Genomic DNA, 17,884 nt, shown 5'->3' on the forward strand with positions numbered 1-17,884 from the left:
AGAAAAAAGGAAGATATGTCGAAGGTACAGCAACTCTCACAATAGGTGAAGCACTGCAGTGAGTGCTCATTAATAAGACAGAACTTGCAAAGTCATAATGATAATAGAAACGGCAGTGACAATGTCCTGGGTCAGTGCTTTATGTGCATATGTTTCAAATTCATGCAAGGAATCCTATTAGAGCTTTAAAATCATTTGCTTTGCCTCAGCAAGTTTTTGTGCTCATTTAAACCCCTGGTTTATCATTATGAAGTGTGTTAACATTCCCATGTTCGGTGCTTCTTTCTATCCTGAGAGAAATAAACAAATAAAACTGTGCAAATGGCTTTCTTGGGAAAGGAGGATAAGCAGCAGCAGGGTATCATTTGCACTCGGAGCTGATTGCTTTAAAAAGCTTCTCAAGAGTTCAAAAGGTTAAAAAACAGACTTGGTGAACATGTGCATTTTACTTATATTTTTCTTTTTTTGCTCAGAATGGATTTGCAAGCAGTCTTTTGACAGGCATGAGGCAGTGCCAGTTATTCAAGTCTTGGATGAAAGAGGAGAAAGCACTAAGTCTTATTTGCACAGTAATTCTGAGAGACTGCTAGCCTCAAGTGTAGGCTGCTCCCTGCTGCTGCTGCTGCTAAATATACCCCATGACAGACTGGTTTAAAGCATAATGAAACCACAGTGGGAAAGGATGTGTTCCTTTTCCACAAGTATTTGGAAACAAATAAGCATCTTTTGAAAGAGTAATATCTCCCCTGGCAAAAGGTAGGCATGCAAAGGTTTGTGTGATGCCATTCAGAAATGGGTATGAGAGGAGTGAATGGAGCTCAGAGGGTGTTGTTTGAATGGAAAGGTACGTGGAAGTAATGGAAGAAGAAAGTGGGAATTTCTTGGGAGTGTCATTCTGAACCAAGAGCATTGTGCTGTGGGGCCTTGGAATGGCAAAAAGAGATTTTGTCTCTTGCTGTGCAATGGTGTATTCAGGAAAGAAAACTTTGTCAATAAGGAGGAATGCACCAGGGATATTTCATTCCAGCTCTGATTTATTCTCCTGAAATAACCAATGTCTAATATGGAAATGCTTTTCATTTTCAATGGACAGTGAGATTCAGAATTTATTTCATGCCCCCAGATACAGTTAGAATTCAGACTTCATTTCTCCTAATCACTTACTGTCAATTGCAATTCTTTCTTGAAAAGTAAATATTGATTTTTACAATGAAGGGACAGTCAGTTGAGGACTTAGACAAAGACTAGCACATTTCATGGGATGTAATCTGCTTTTCAAGTAGAAAGACTACTACATAATTTGACAGTGTTTTAATACTGAAATTAACTGAATACGAAAATGTTGAAAACTGCTCAGTCAGTTCTTAATATATTGGAGCCTGTTTCTTGGGATTTAAATAGAAGTAGCTTGGCTTTTCAAATAGCTCAATACTTGCATCACCCCTTGGCTTAATAAGCACATCTTCTGTGACACGATCACAGCACAACTCATTTATAAATCTGTCATAATAACATCCATGGAATTTTCTTGTTATAAAAATGTGTTGTGGCAGCAGGTGATGGAAAGGTTATAAAAAAATATATTATAGCTAGAGATTTGAATCACTGTCAGCTTTTATACTAAAATTGCCTTGTAGGAGGTACAGCAATTCTGAACAAAGACTGTGCAATTTATAAATGGAAACTTTTACACTACAGCACTTTCTCCATGCATGGTTAGGCTTCTTTAGAAGAAAAAAGGAAAAAAGAATGATGCAATGCTAACACTTATGAGTAATGCATGATTGATGATCTCCTAAAGGCAGTGAGAGAGAAAATTACCTCCTTCTCTCATTTAAGGACATTATTAGAAGACTCAATGAGTTCAAAGCTCAGGAAATTATGTTAAGAGGACTGAATCAGGCTTTAAAAAATCAGGATAAATTATTTTCTCAGCAGTTTCAGGCTAGGATTTCTTTTAATGCACTGTAAAGAGGAATACTTTGACACACTCTTACATGGTTCTCTTAAAAAGCATCTGTCACCACGTTTGTGATTTACTCGCACAGGTACAATTCCCTTCATGTACTAAATGTGCTGCAATCTGCAACCACTGAAATAAATACATTTTAAATGCTATGTATATCCTAGTACCTCAGAGCAGGAAATAAAGGGATCCTTCTTTTGGCTGGGTAGGCAGCATAGGAAAGAACAGAAGGAGATAACACCATAGAAAACACCAGGAGTGTTTTCTCCTGCAGGGTTTGAGAGTGGGACTGAGTGTCAGCTAGCAATGTACACTTCTACTGCTAGAGGCAGGGAAAAGGAGAATGGTGCTAAGAAGATTTAAGGATTTTTTTTTTATTTTCTTTTTTTTTCATTTTTTGCCTTGCACCTTCTGTAATTAACTGTTGCATGGCATTGCTGTAGTGTCTGTCAGGAGCCAGTGAGAGGTGTGCTGCAGCTGATCAGAGGAACATGAAACTGGTCTGTCCTGTCAGAACCCTACTGGGGCATGGCAACTCCTTTTTAGCTAGTTTCAGAAGATAACAAGACTTACACAGTGTCCCTCTCTGTGTCTGTCTGATCTGAGCCTACTGACTTTAGCAGAAGTTGTCTGAATGATTAAAAATTTGGAAGAGGTAGTTGTCTCAAATGCTTTGTGCTCAACACAGTTTCCAGGAGGCAGAGAAGAGGCAGCTTGAGCAGCCTTGTAACAGGAGTGCCCACTATAACAGGAGCTCCACCCTTATGAGGCACAGGGGACTCTATAGGAGACAGTCTCCATGTTGCAGGCATCTTAAATGGGAAGACTATCAGCTGAAACTGACCCTGTGTGGGGTGTTAGCAAATCCAGTCACAAGAGACATCCTTACAAAGTCAGGTTTCGTAGCTCTTTTCACTTTTGAGTTTTGTAAAAACTCAATTATCTGTTCCTCGGATGGACAGAAGGCAAGATCCTGATTCCAAATATGGCATGTTTTAACACAGCCTTTAAATAAGGGGGACATTTTACTACCTACAAAATGCAAAATACATTTTGTGTGAGGTTCTAACCAAATTCCCCTGTGGGAGTGGACTCTAAGAATGACACTTATATCAGCATTCATGAATGTTATGCTGCAAAAACCTGTTTGTTCAAAGCATAAATACCTTTTTAATTTAAAGTGGATCACAGTGTAACATGCCTTTGTCCTATCAGAATGTCTTAATATGGGTTTTTAGATGTATTTCTTGGGGTATGGGAACAGTTTTGTGACTTTTGCTATCAAGTAAGAGAGAAAAATGATTTCTGACCTATCTCCAGACAGGAAGGTAAATTGGCAATTTTCCTATTGCAGAACCTTTATTTGCTGTAATATAGAAATATAACACTAATATTCCACATTATCACCTTAATACGGGAGTTTATTACAAATAAGCACAAATGCACTATAAATATTTTCTGACAGGCTAAAAGAACTGAGGTTGTTCAGCCTGGAGAAGAGAAGGCTCTGGAGAAACCACATTGTGGCCTTTCAGTACTTAAGGGTACTTATACAAAATAGGGAGAGTGACTTTTTACACAGGCAGGTAGTGTTAGGACAGGGGGAATGGTTTTAAACTAGAAGAGGAGAGATTTAGATTAGAGAGCAGGAACAAATTCTTTAATGTGAGGGTGGTGAGGCACCAGAACAGGTTGCACTGAGAAGTTATGGATGCCCCATCCCTGGAAGTTTTCAAGGCCAGGCTGGATGGGACTCTGAGCAGTTCAGTCTGGTGGAAGGTGTTCCTGTCCAGGACAGGAGGGTCAGAACTAGATGATCTTTGATGTTCCTTCCAGCCCAAGCCATTCTATGATTCCATGGTTCTATGATTAATGGCAGACCATCTAATTTACTTCTGTCTGTACCAGCTTGAAGGGCCTAAAGGCAACACTTGAAAGGTAAGGGAAGTAAAGGAATTAACATTATCTTTTTGTTGCCTTTTGAGCAACTTAATACTTGTCCCCTCGTTTGGCTTAACATCTTCCCTTCGAGCTCTTGAGATTACTTCACCAATTCACAAATTATCAGCATTTTAATAGTCACTTAGAAATGACATGGGAATCAATTCTCTGCAGTCTTGGTCAAGACTAATGCTTTCCTAACACCACAGCATTGTAAAATAATATGAATTGCAATGAGTTTCTTGAATCTACCTGACAGGGTTAACATTCCTGTTTTCCCTTTGCTATATGGAGATGGATGGGTTTTCCTAAACCCAAAAAGTATCCACTCTCTTTCAGACTGTCAATATCAAGATATATAAAAGTGATTAATAAAATAATGATAACAGTAATGTATCCATGTTAGAATTGCTCTCTTATTTTGTTGCATCAATTGCTCTCATAAAATAGCAGTTGCCTCACAGATACCATCACAGAAGGACAGAAACTACCCTTCATTGCAAGTGCAGCAGACAGGAAAATGGCATTGGCTGTGTCTAGATTAACTGAGCCAGAGGCAGTTCTCAGCTCTTTTGTATTAAGCTGCTAAACATTTTATGGCATGTCCATGAGGGCCCCAGACACATTTCCTGTCCTCCTTCAGATTTGTGGTTTATTTGTGAAGGAAGCAGGTGTGTAGGTGTGAAGGGCTGCATTTGCTGCTTGAATGAAGCCTGCTGGTGGGACAGTCCAGGAGCCAGTGTTTGATAAACAAATTTAACCAAACTCTGCATATCTTTACATAGCTGAACATGCCAGTAAAAGCATTATGCTTCCACATGAACAGGCTTACTGAAATTTTGGTTTAAAAAGCTTAACACAACCATTAAAGTGCTGGCTTCATCATCATTAAAAACTAATCAGGCCCATCACTGCTGAAACATCAACTTCTCTTGTTTGTATACAGAGTGCATCATTAATTTATTTAAATGTCAGCAACAGACTTCATCAAGGTTCCCTTCATTCCATCCTATATCTCTATACATGATGTGAAGTTATTGCTGCCAATCATGTCAGTTGTTTCAGCACAGTGTAATTCAGACATGGTCTTGGACACATCCTTTAAAGTCTTTGATGCTCAAGTGTCACAGACTGTCGGTTCACTGGTGGCTTAACACTTTTATACCAGGAGTGTTTTTCAGGCTATTTACAGGGTTTTTTTCCCTTATTTTTCCCCCCCTGTGACATAAAAAGCATCCTGTAAAGGCCAGGATTATGGCCAGGTTTATATGCATGTGGCTGGGAGAGAAAGAGAATAGTTGCATTCATGTCTAAAGTGAAAAAGCAGTTTTCTTCCAAGAGTGAATTTATGCAGTTCAGCAGGTAACTCTTACTTGCTTAGTTTGCTGCCCACTGAGAAGACCATCCTCTTCTATTCTGCCACAACTTACTTCCCTTGCTTCCTAGACGATCTCAAATTTCATGAGTGCCTGATGGTTGTTTTGTTGAAAGGAATTTTTTGACACAAACTACATTTTAGATAAAAGATGCAGATCATACAATTAGCATGAGAACTACAAAAGTCCCCGAAAGCACCAGATCCTTAAAAATGTAGGAAATTGAGTGTGTTAACATTAACTTCTGCATAATGAGATGTGCTTGATGTGTTGAGTTAATGCATTAGCCTTTCATCCTAGAAACCAGTGCTTAAAACCAGAATCAAGCAGAAATTAATCTGTTAACCTGATACAATTATTTTTTGAACATTAATTCACCTTATACAAGTCCCAGCACAGTCTGATCTGCCCAGATGCGAAAGAACAGGCAACTGAAACAGCATGGAACACAGCCAGCTCTCTTCTGAGCACCTACAGGGCAGTCAGGCCATGCTGGTCCTGTGTTTCCCTTCAGTAAAGTTGTTGCTGCTGTAGTTTTTCCCAATGTTCAGCGGAATTCTGTGCTGCCATATATATGAGTTGAAAATATGCCCCTATGGTTTTGCAATGTTGAAGTAATCGTTTGTTGCTTAGATTTCATTTAATTAAGACACAAAGAAAAGTAATATTGGCTAATTTTTTTGAGATTACATGCTCTGAAAGGAGAGAGATAGAGAAGCACACTGCTTCAGTGGCCAAAAATAAATAAGCTGTGAAAAGAGGAGCCTTATTAGGGTTGCTGTTTTTCATCACTGTGCTCCATTACATTATGTCAAAATCAAATTGCATTAGGCCAGCAGAGCACCAGCTGACATGCGCATTCTATCAGGGCTTTCTAAAGCATGCTCCCATTTTATTATGTGCATGGTAGGCAGTACTTAAATATTAACTGAGCACAAATTCCACTTAGAAGCATTTTAAAAATAACCCTTGATGCATTCTTTTTCACACTTTTAACAGCCTGAGGCTTTGGGTAAGGAGAGGAGACAGCTACCCAAAGTGCTCAGTTTCTGAGCTATGCTGAACAAGTAAAAATCAGCAAGAATTCAGTACAAAATCCTTATTGCTCAAGTCCTTAAAGTACAAAGACTTTGGGACAGTTAAATGTAAGCAGCTAATTCAGGGTTAGACCTTCAGACACAGGTATAATTTTTTTAAAATCCCAAATACAGATATTTTAGTTTGCATCGTAGCAATGTTCATTTATGTGTTTGTGAACTAAGGGTGAACAGTCCTTCTCCTTTTCATATATAATCTCTCTGAAAATATGTTTGCATGTTCTACAAGTTGTGCAATTGTACAAGTTGTTCAGAGGTATTCCTGGATTTGATTGGTATTTGCCAGCCTGACTGTCAGAGCAGCATCTATCTTGGATTAACAGGAGCCATGGAAGTGTGAGCTCGTTTTTCTTTCACTGAAGAATCTCTTGAGTTATGTTTTGCTCTTAAACACTGAGGTGTGTTTAAGAACATTGCACAAGGTGCATTGTCTCCCCCCAGGTGAGGCTACTCTGAAAGTCTCTCATGTATCCCAGCCTCTCACCATGCCTGAAACACCTGCACACTTGCCTAAAAAGAAGCATCCTATTAACACTTTGGCAATGGAAGTGTTTGGTGCCCACATTTAGACTTCTGGTGCACACTGGTTTCCCATCCTGAGCAAAGAAGTAATCAGTGTCTGCCACAGCTTTGCTCCTAGTCAGTAAAACTCCCAAACACACAGCATGTTTCTGTTGTATTTGGTGTGCTTGTGACACTCTGGCATCTATCCTTGTATCACAAAACAGAGATCAAAATTCTTCCCTCCCACCTTGTATTGCGGAACCCTTCCTGCAGTGCCAGACTCCCTCTTGGTAGCTGGCAGTTTAGGCATCTCAGTGGCACAGCTCTATCATGAGAAGTGAAAGGTGCTCCACAACTCCTGCACAATGCAGACACTTACTGTGGAGTTGAAGGAAATATGGTTGAGATCCTGGCACTGAAGGAGAGCTACGCAGCAGAGCTCTCATTTCCTGAGCAAGGTCAAGGACTTATGGGCAGTCATGGGGACACTGTACCCACTATGAGACAAGTGAGTTTTGTCAAGTACTTAACCTAAGAAGAGGCATGAAGTATTTAATATAGAGCTCTAAGACAGACACCTGACCTGGAGAGAATGAGAGTCCACATGCAACTCAAAAATTGCATCCTTCTGATGCCTCACCTTTTCTCTTCTGCATGCTGCAGTTGTGTTCCCAGTTTTAGTAGTACCTGTGGTATTCTTCTCTGTTTCAACTTCAGCCTTAAGGTATCCCTCCCATAAAAAAGCTTCAAAACTTTGTCTCATCTACAGGTGGCTCAAGTCATCTCTATAAAATATAACTTACCCCTTGCAACAGGGTAATGCAATGTTGAAGCTGTAACACAACATCACAGCCCTTTCAGCAAGTTCATTTTTCTCATCGTGCCTCTGTGTGGGAAGCTGTGGTGCAGCAGTGTGGAATGTCATGCAGATATGATGTGTTCCCTATCTTGCCTTCCAAACCATGTTTTTTCAGTCTCTAATTCTTAAAAAGGGGTGTTGGAGCTGCCCCCTGAAGTGATGGCATTGCTGTGGTCAAAGAGCAATCATTAGTTCATGTCAGTTGATGCCAGACACTGCTAGAAGATAAAATCCAGCCTTGCTCTAATGTCAGTTTACTCTGAAGTGAACATCTGTACATCTGTAATAAGGAAATATTTTCCCATGAAACATTTTCCTATGAATCCTGGCATTTCACTTCTTTGCACTTCAATTATTCTTGACTAAGAAGTGCAACAGGAGGATTCCAGAGGCTACCCAGTGGAATAAACAGCAGCTTTTAAAAATGCAAAGACAATAAATAGGCAGGTTGATAAGAGCTGGGTATCTGTCAATTTAAATGGCATTCAGCAAGTGAACTTTTAATTGAGATGAAGCATTGTGGCACAATGTATTCCATGTATTACTTTTCATTAACTTTCATGTGACCTATTTCTCTATCTCTTGACAGGTTCATCCTTCTGAGAACTTCACAGACAAAATTATATTTTCTTTTTCTGTCTGCTCAACTGTAATCTCAGTTTGAAGCATTGCTTAGCATTCACTGCTAAAAGAAATAATGCCAAAGGCATTAAACAGTGCCTCATACTCCCCTTCCTGTTGTTAAATTTTCCTCCTGTTTTTTAACCTTACTTGTCTTATAGTCTGGAAAAAAGTATTTGGTGAGCAATCTTCATGGTTTTCTTTTTTGGCCAATTAAAATGAGACAAATGTTTTGCAGTTTTTAATCTTGTGAAACAACAGGAAACAAGAAATGTTAGAAACTGTGGTTAACCTTAGTCCTTAAACAAATTACAGGCATATGTTAAAGAAGTGATTAGTAATAATGAATCATAGTCACCAACTTTTGCATTCATAGGAGTATTTTTATCTACAGTTTCTCTCAGTGTTTACTTGATTCCTACTGTAATGGCATCAAGAATTTAATTTCAGTGGCTTTGAGTGTAAATAAAATTTTATCATAGATCTTACTATACCCTTGCTGAATTGAATTTTCCTGAAGTGAGGGGGGAATCTGATAGGAATTCTGCCTGCTGAAAATCCCTTCCAGTTTCAGCTAAACAGTGGTTACTCTGTATCTCCACTTTTAAAATTCTAAATTATTTCAAGCCCTGCTTAGAAAACAAGTGATAGAATAACAGAGTTTATGAGCGTGTTAGTTCCTGGGGACACTAACATCCAGATAAAATGAGTTGAGACAACTAAAATCCAACTAGGCAGCATCAGGGAAAGGATCTATACATCCATGAGGAAAGGGAGAAAACAAAGGTCTTGCTTTTCCAACCCATATACCCAAAACTAATATTGAAGGTGCTGATAATCAGTATAATTTTAAGAGCTAGCTTTGAAGAAGTGGGGACTAAATATTTTTAGATGGTCAAACTAGTTTACAGAATTTATAGGAGCTACTATTATTATTTAACTTTATTCAAGTTACATTCACATAAGGTATGTTTTATGTATAAAATAAGTGTCTGTTAAGAAAAATTTCACTAGAAATTTCTAAAAATACTGCAAAAACTTTGAAACATGCAAAATTAAAATGGTAATTTATGTGTAGGAATATAGTAATTATTTACTGTTGAGATTGATACCTGGAAAGTATAAATGCAGATTTGGCTAAGCATGAAAATAATCTCCAGTGTATGATCAATTAGAAAAGTTATCTGATTGCATTCAACCTGTGTAAATAATTTTATAATTTGCTGAAAACATTTGTTTAGTTTAATTCAGTAAAACTTATTTAAATCTGCTCCAGTGTCCCATCCAGAAAATAGCACACCTACTTTAGGCAGCATTCCTTCTGCATAAACCTGAGATTGCTGCAAATTGTTGTCCAGACACTCTTTAAGAGACAAGCAGGCTGTTTACCTTGGCTTGGACAGTTCCCAAGAGCTAACATGAGGATTAACACTGGTATGTCAAATACTGGAGAATGAATTCCCAGCCTCCAACATGCTCTTCATGAAAGATTATCTGCATCCTCTGTAACCTTTTAATCTGCAGCCCAGGAAGTCATCAATTTAAATTCCAGTATTGAAATAAGCCAACAAATAGTGGCATTTGCTTGCTATCTGATTTATGCTTATATTTATTTAGCTTTTGTTTCCTGAAAATCCCCTCCTTCTTTCCACAGCACATAATATAGCAGCTCTTGAGAGCAAAAAAAATCCCATGCCATTTTCTTACTCCAACAATTTTGCTTGGTCTTGTTGCAGGAATACTTTTTTCATCCTGAGCTGCAAAAGGAATAAGGCTGAATGCTAACATTTTGATTTCTTGAGAAGAGGGTCAGAGCCTGATGGGTAAGTTCCTGTCTCCACACTTGAGCATGTGGTGTAGGTAAGGTGTTATTAGGCAAACACCAAACACAGGACCTTCATTTCTCATAAGAGGTTAGAAGTGCTCTGGGATCTTGGAATGTCCAAGAAGTATGTGCTTCTTGCCCCTGAGCTGCTGTGCAGCAGGGAGCAAATGGGAGCTTGATTTGTTGTATTGTCAAGGCTGAGAGACTGCTATTAAGAATGGTCCTGTGGGAAGAAGCTGGTAGTCCATTTAAACAAATGATTAATTTTTCAGGAAAACATAGATTCAAGTTAAATGATTTCTCAGGGACATTTCTGCTCCTCTGACGCCTGTAACCCCTTCCCTGAAAAGGCAACATCCAAACCATCCTATTAGATCATGCCTAGATCTAAATATTATTCAGAAAATTAAAGAGGAAGCATGGACTGCGATGTGTGTTTTGGGGCTGCTTGCTTGACAGATACAGGAGGGAGACAATTGGGGTGGTGGCTAAAAGAGATGGTGGTGGAAGCACTGCTGAAGGTGACTGCATTATACCAACAATTCATTTTTTTGTTTGCTGCCTAAAGACTGCTAAATGCCACTGGTCTCAAACATGAAAGCAGAAGCTACTGCTTAATCAAGGTTGTTGCTTAATCCTTTCTAAGTGGCAAAAAAGATCACAGCCTTTTCTTCTAGAATAAAAGTCTGAGCAGGCATTTGTACAAGTTGTGTTATTGAGTTTCTTATTTAATAATTGGTTAACTCCAAGGCAAACAAAACTGAAGTGGGATCATAGAGAAATAGAACCCCAAATGTTATTTCACAGTGATCTATATATTGTGTTCTTGCATGCATTAATAGGTGTTACACATGAATTGTTTCATTCTGTTTGGCTTGTGTTCTATGCAGATTAGAATATAATTTCTCAGACAATTCAAGTTCCTAATTATTGTGCTCATTATTCCAATTTATTTTGCTGTGCTTAAACATCTACCAAAAGTAAAGTATGAGACAAATTGAAATTCACTGCTAATTCATTTTTAAGATAAGAGAACTACCTAACAATCTCAAAGTAAACCCTTATAGTAGAGCAGTGGCAATCTGGTTAAATAACTAGTGAGATTCCTTTTGCTATCTTTAACATATTTGTAATTAAAGAACAAAATTTCATCTCCCACCCTCTCCAATTGACTTACAGGGTTGAAGACTCCTGGCTTGAAAGCACTTTTGAAGAGCAGGTCTTCTTCACAAGAGTCCTACAAATGCTTGCCACTACCTCTCACACGTTTCCTACTCCAGGTGCCATCTGTAGCTATCTCACTATGTCAACAATGCTGCTTTCTCACCAGGTGTGAAAAGCATTACTATTTGTGTTCTTTATCTTAATTACATCTTGCCCTTCTCTTTGCTCTGCCTCAGGTATCTCAAGTATTGATCACTTCACAGTCACTTGTGCCAATGTGAGCTTGGCTGTCCACTTACCTCACTATCACCAACAAACAAAAATGTACCGATTACATATTTTAAAGCAGACTGTCTTGCTAGTTTCCACTATGACACTGTTTTTTCCAAATGTCTGCAAACCAATCTCAATTCTGTTCTTTTCCTCTCCTCAGGCATCTTTTGCTGTATTAACTCTTCCAGTAGGTTTATTATTTATAAAGTTCCTTGTAGTCTCTCTGGAACAGCTTTTTATTTAATCTCTGGACTCATTTTATCTCATTAAACCTGTATCACATTTTCTTCTTTTGGAAATCACCGTAATTCCCTCTTTTATACTGAAACATTGCCAGGAAACCTTCAGTTTGTATTCTTTTGCCATAGCAGAGCCATTCCAAGATGGTTAAATTTAGGAAAAAAGGAGAAAGAGACTTTTCTGAGCTACCTAAGCTGTTGCAGTTGGGTGACAGCATTAGAAGTAGGCAGAGGTGACAGCATGACTCATTTCATTATGCTGAGAACTGATGCAGCACCGGAGAGATGAGATCTACCTATTAAACTGAATTGGCTGGAATCTGCTTTTAGGGTAGGAGTGTTGGTTTCTTATCTTTACTGCCCCCAGGAGGCTTGAAATTATTCAGAGCAGACAGAGTGTTAACCTGGCAGTTCTCACACAAGCATGCCGATCCTCTGCAGAAAATGACCTGGGGGTGCAGGTCAACAGCTGGCTGAAGAAGAGCCAGCGTGTGCCCACGTGAAAATAAATCCAGTGGCATCCTGGCGTGTGCCAGCAATAGTGTGTCCAGCAGGAGCAGGACAGTGATTGTCCCTCTGCACTCAGCCCTGGTGAGGCCACCCCCAAACCCAGTGTTCAGTTCTGGGCTCCTCACCACAGCGAAGACATTGAGAGGCTGGAGCATGTCCAGAGAAGGGAAATGGAGCTGGGAAAGGGTCTGGAGCACAAGTCTGATGAGGAGCAGCTGAGGATCTGGGGGTGTTTATCCTGGGGAAAAGGAGGCTCAAGGGGGGTTGTAATTCTCTGCAACCACCTGAAAGGAGGCTGTAGGGAGCTGGGGGTCTCTTCTCCCAGGTAACAAGTGACAGAGGGGAAATGACCTTAAGTTGTGCAATGGCATGTTTAGATTAGATATGAGGAAAACGTTTCATCATGGGAGGGGTGGTCAAGCATAAGAACAAGATGCCCAGGGAAATGGTGGAGTCACCATCCCTGGAGGTATGTAAAGGACATGTAGATCTGGCATGTGGGGACACTGGACAAGTCCAGTGGTGGACTTGGCAGTGCTGGGTGAATGGTTGAACTCAATGATCCTAGAGAGATTTTCTAACCTTAAAAATTTTATGATTCTATACCCCTATTACTGTGTTAACATCAGTAAACAGTACTCTAGGCCTTGCTAAGGACTATCACTTCTCTAGCTTTTCTTTTACTGCTCAGCATTTAACAGAATGCATTTTACCAGTTTTCTGGAGACCTCCTATACCTAACAGTATGCTCCAATATTCCTGCTAAGTCAAGAAGATGGTATTGCACTTCAAGGAAAAAATGAACACTTACAAATCTGTTGGGGGATAGCAATGAGAATGAGCACAAGTCTACAGCACATGACCTTCAAAGAAAGACCAAGTGATTTGGTGTGTCTGAGAGCAAGCAACAGAAGGCTGAACACACTTGAATTAACAGTCCTCAAGAGCATAAAACGCTGCTTGAGAAGGAAAAAGGATGATCCGTTCTCTGTCCGTGGTGATTAAGTAAAGGAATACTGAGCTAAAGCTGCAGCAAGAAGATTTGCTCTAAGTCCTAGTGTGAACTTGGCATACATAAGAAATCAATTATCGCCTGCTCTCTATTGGCTCAGCCATTCTAGCCAGGTTCTTTAGGGTCTGCAGGCTGGTTCTGTGAAACACATTACTAAAGCAGTTATTTTTTATTATTTCAATTTTGAAAATTCTTTGGCCTTTTAATCCAATTATGGCCCTGTTTTATTAGGTGTCCTAGAAACACAAAAGTAGTCCCTGCGCTGAAGGGACAACTCAGAGTGTTAAAAACCACTATCTTTGTTAAAAAACATCTTTGATGTTTTGCTTTGTGGTAGGACTTAAAAAACACCAGGCATAACTTAAGGTCATCTGTACAGACCTGACCAGCACAGCTGTCCAAGGGTATTACAGCTAAAAGGCCTTTTGCTCTGTAATGCTATGGAACAAGGTCTATTCAGGTCCTCAAGCAACCATTGCTCATCATGGGGCAGTATAATTGCAGTAGTTGGTGATCCTATTTTAGGCTTTATTTTACATAAAGTGTTAAATTAAGTAATCTTTCACTTTGGAAGGCCCTGTGAAAAATAGATTGGTTACAACATAATCCATGCAACAAGAATAAGTCTCCACTCTGTTGCCACTCATAATGGAAAAGATGCAAAATTTAAAACTACACAAACCCACTCATAACTTTAGTAGCTTCTTCAGATGCTTCTCAGCATTTCTTGATATCTTCTTGGTTATATTTCTGCAAAGTGTTGAAGACCCACAGTGAAAACTGTTTGTTTTTGTTTCAAGGGAGAAAATTTAATCTGGATAAGTGTTATTTTTGTAAATAAGAAATTTTACTATATAAATGATTGAACAGGGTTACCAAATGCTTCAGCTAAGAAATTGAGTGAAGAATAGTATTAAGTCATTATTGTTGAGATAGTAAAACAAAAATTATTGTCATCATGCTTTCCACTTATACAGCATCTCTCATTTAATTCTTGTAATGCTGAAAAAAATATTCTGGAAGTCCTGCGAGAGTACAGAGACACCAAATATATTCTTACAGTATAATCTTACTTCAAGAGAACTTGCAAGGTCAGAACAAAAATTCTTACTCATGTTCTTAAGAGTGAGGAACACAAGATCCGGTAAGAAGGTTTTTGCTTGTATTCTCAAACCCCCATTTTTCTAAGTTTTCTTTCAGAATGATGGTTGCTGTTCTACTACTTTATGAAACTCTATCTAATACAAAGAACATTCTTTCTATCCAGCTTGGTGGAGAGGATTTGTAATTTGCTGTATAAGTGGAGAGAAATAAAATAATTTATTTCCAAAGTCAAGTGTATTTACCATGAGGAGAAGAGCTGCTTCCTTAAAGTTTGGTATTAGAAAAGATAAAAAATCTTTGAACTATGGACTAAAATTTCTTCCCCATTGCAGGCTCTATTATCTAATCCACTTCCAAAAGATTCCTGCACCAGAACAATCTGTGTCTTGGAAGTAAGTTTTAAGGATACTTTTGCAAAATATTGATGCATTTAAATTCTGCAGACCTGAAAGTCATGGGTTATATTTACACACATGTTGTATACAGAAGATTGAGTGAGGAAATAACAGGCTTTCTGCTTCATTTATTCTGAGAAAGCAACTAATTTCTGCTGTAAATCTGTTCTTGTATGACTGACATTTAAATTGACTAGTGCTCAAAGAGAAATACATGTAATTTGCTCCTGATATTATCTCAGTTTGACTTTAGAATGAAGTGAATGCTTGATTTTTAAGTGCAACGAACAAGTGCTTAACAAGCAAAAGAATGAAAAAACCTATATTTCTAGATTTCAAGTTTGAGCTGGTTTGACTGCAATTGCTAAGAAAACAGTGACTCAGCTTTGAAGATTTTTAGTTTGTCTTTGCACTTATCAGGTGTTCATATTGATGTAGGTGATTTTGTCACGGGCCTTTACACTAGGATAGAAACTGCATTCATTCTACTTGCAGATAACACAGTGCTAAGAGAGACCACAAAGAACTAAGAGGGGAGATGAGAATTTGGAGAAGTCGTGACAAAAACACTGAGTGACATGAAAGTGTGGGATGTGTTTGAGTAGGGATGAGTAAAGGTTCTGTTCTTACACAAGAAGAATCAGTTACACAAGCACAGGATAGATTTCAACATTAGTAACAGCTCTTCAGAAAAGGACCTGGCAGATGTTGTAGATCATATGCTGAACATGAGGCAACAGTTGCAAAAAAAGGAAAACGCTCAAGTACAGCATACAAGCAGCCTGCCTGGGAAGGCACATCAGCTGCTCTTTCTGCTCTACTCCACACTCAAAGCCTGGGAGGTGGAACAGGACCTCTACTGAGATTGCTTTTGGTTCTTCTCTGTGATTCAGGATGTCATTGTACCTGAATGGTCCTACGGGTTCTTCATCACAGTGGTAGATGTATGTTATGGCCAACATTTTCAAATGTAGGTATTTAATCTGAGGTGTGTATGTAACAATGCTCTCATCAGCCCCATGCATGGTTTAATTCTCACAGCTTGTTTTTAGGTTTTGCACATGCTATGGGTAGAGAAGAACAGAAATACCAACATGACTTCAGTTCCCTGTCTGACTGCAGCAGATGCTCCAATGCAGATTCCTGAGACCCTAAATTAAGCAGTGATAGGATTATCTGCTACTAATACCTAGTAGCTAAGATTGGCTTAAAATCTGAAGGATGCAGTTTAGTGTTTCTTCTAGTTTCTGTATTAATAGCAATAATTAAAATTCCAGATGGTATTGTTATCCTTTTAAATGTTCACCCTCTTCTTGTATCATTTTCTGAACTGTAGCCACAGTCTCCACAGTTCAATTGCATGTGGTGTGAAAAGTAATTCTGCATTATCTTTTTTGAAGTGTCCAGAAGTAGTGAATACTTTTGCAGTGGTTGTTAACATTGACAATCTTCATAAAACTGTCCAGCTGTCATGAAAATCTCTCAGGTGCAGACTGAATTTTCTGCATACAAGCAGCCCCACCTCATAGTAGCCAGTAAACCAGAGGCTAACATGGTCATCTAAATTAACACTGAATGAAAACCATGTAAATTAACACTGAATGAAAACCTGTGTTTCATACTTCCCAGGTGTATTTTGTAATTGCTGGCAGTCTATTTAAAAGCCAACAGCAGATGTTCCACAGTGCATTGCATGTTCACTGTGGTAGAGATGGCTTCAACATCATGGCATCTGAGGAAGTGGGTTGGAGTATGAGAGGTGAAGGCTTAGGTCTTAGCTGCAAGCCACATGCTAAAAATGAATTTTCTGTTTGATCGGTGAGCACCTGAGTGTTCAGTATCTTAGCATTTCTAGATGGCTTTCTCTGTTAAGTGTTGCCCTCTTTTTTTCTGTCAGAGGAATTATGAAACATGAAAACATGTAAGAATTTTCTTTTGCCTTTTGCAACAAAAAAAATTTGTTTTTTAAATCAATAAATGCAATTGTTTTGCCTGTCAGCGATCAGATATGGTACACCACTCCAGATAATGTTGCACACTTAATGTTAATTTTCTGTACTGTTGTTCACTCCCTATTCCCATTTCTCTGTCTTTTTTTGCTTTTTTTCCCTCTCTTCTCTAGCCTATCCTTGCATGAAGATGGGAAGCCATCATCTTCCATGCAACCTGCCAGCAAGTCCCATTCTCAAAGGCTTGGGTTGATTGGTGTCAGCAGGGTAAGAAGTTCACCTCCCCCACCCTCTCAAATATATTAGTCTGCATTTAGCAGAAGTGGAGTTCATTTCCCACCTTGCCATCTACCAGAGGGCCAAGGGCTGGAGTATTTTTCCCTTTTGTTTCCATCCTATGTTGGTACAAGGATGCCACTACAAGAGAATACACACTACACTATTGAAGAGATGTTGTGGCTCCCCTCCCACCCTCAACTCCCTTCCCACAAAAGCAGTTTTAAAAGATAAATGTAATTTGTTTTTTCTCTCAAGAGGCTGGAGAAAGTGCTCCTGTGATCTGTTGAGCAGCTGAGATACAAGGTGCCATACAGCTGGAGGGAAGTGGTGGGAGTGTCCTTGTCACCTGACCTGCATTTTACAATTCTCAGCGCCCAACATATGCCTAACACATTGAGCTCTGCTGACAGGCTGTCTCCCCTTCAAATGGAAAAATATGACCCCACTAGTGAGCCCTGCTCTCTGAAATTCCAGCAGTGAAATCCCTCTTGTTCTCCTCTAGGTCTTTTCTCAAAGGGATACAAAAACCTCTGTGCTAAAACAGTTTTGGAAAGGTTAGCTCTGCTTTCAGAATGCCCTACCTTTTCTCCTGTGCCTGACTACTTCCATTGAAGTGTCAGACAGGTTGGGAAAAGCCACTTGTGCAGTCAGAACAGGGGTAAATCTCAACAAAATGGTTTGGTCTGGCTCAAGCTTACAACAGATGCTGTAGCAACACTCATAAATCTGATGTTATTGGCTGTCCTTTGCTAGAATTATGTGGTTCATAC

The 17,884-nt window shown here is 39.1% G+C and overlaps 1 long non-coding RNA gene across 1 annotated transcript; it reads left to right on the plus strand.

Annotated features, from left to right (window-relative positions):
* The first annotated feature begins 653 nt into the window (after window positions 1–653).
* Window positions 654–17,106, plus strand: LOC127059303 (uncharacterized). The gene is made up of 4 exons (XR_007776982.1): window positions 654–756; window positions 10,101–10,187; window positions 11,369–11,519; window positions 17,009–17,106. It is a non-coding gene; the product is annotated as an uncharacterized LOC127059303 (long non-coding RNA).
* Window positions 17,107–17,884: the final 778 nt, after the last annotated feature.

This window comes from Serinus canaria, chromosome 2 (assembly GCF_022539315.1).
Source record: "Serinus canaria isolate serCan28SL12 chromosome 2, serCan2020, whole genome shotgun sequence".
Lineage (NCBI taxonomy): Eukaryota > Metazoa > Chordata > Aves > Passeriformes > Fringillidae > Serinus > Serinus canaria.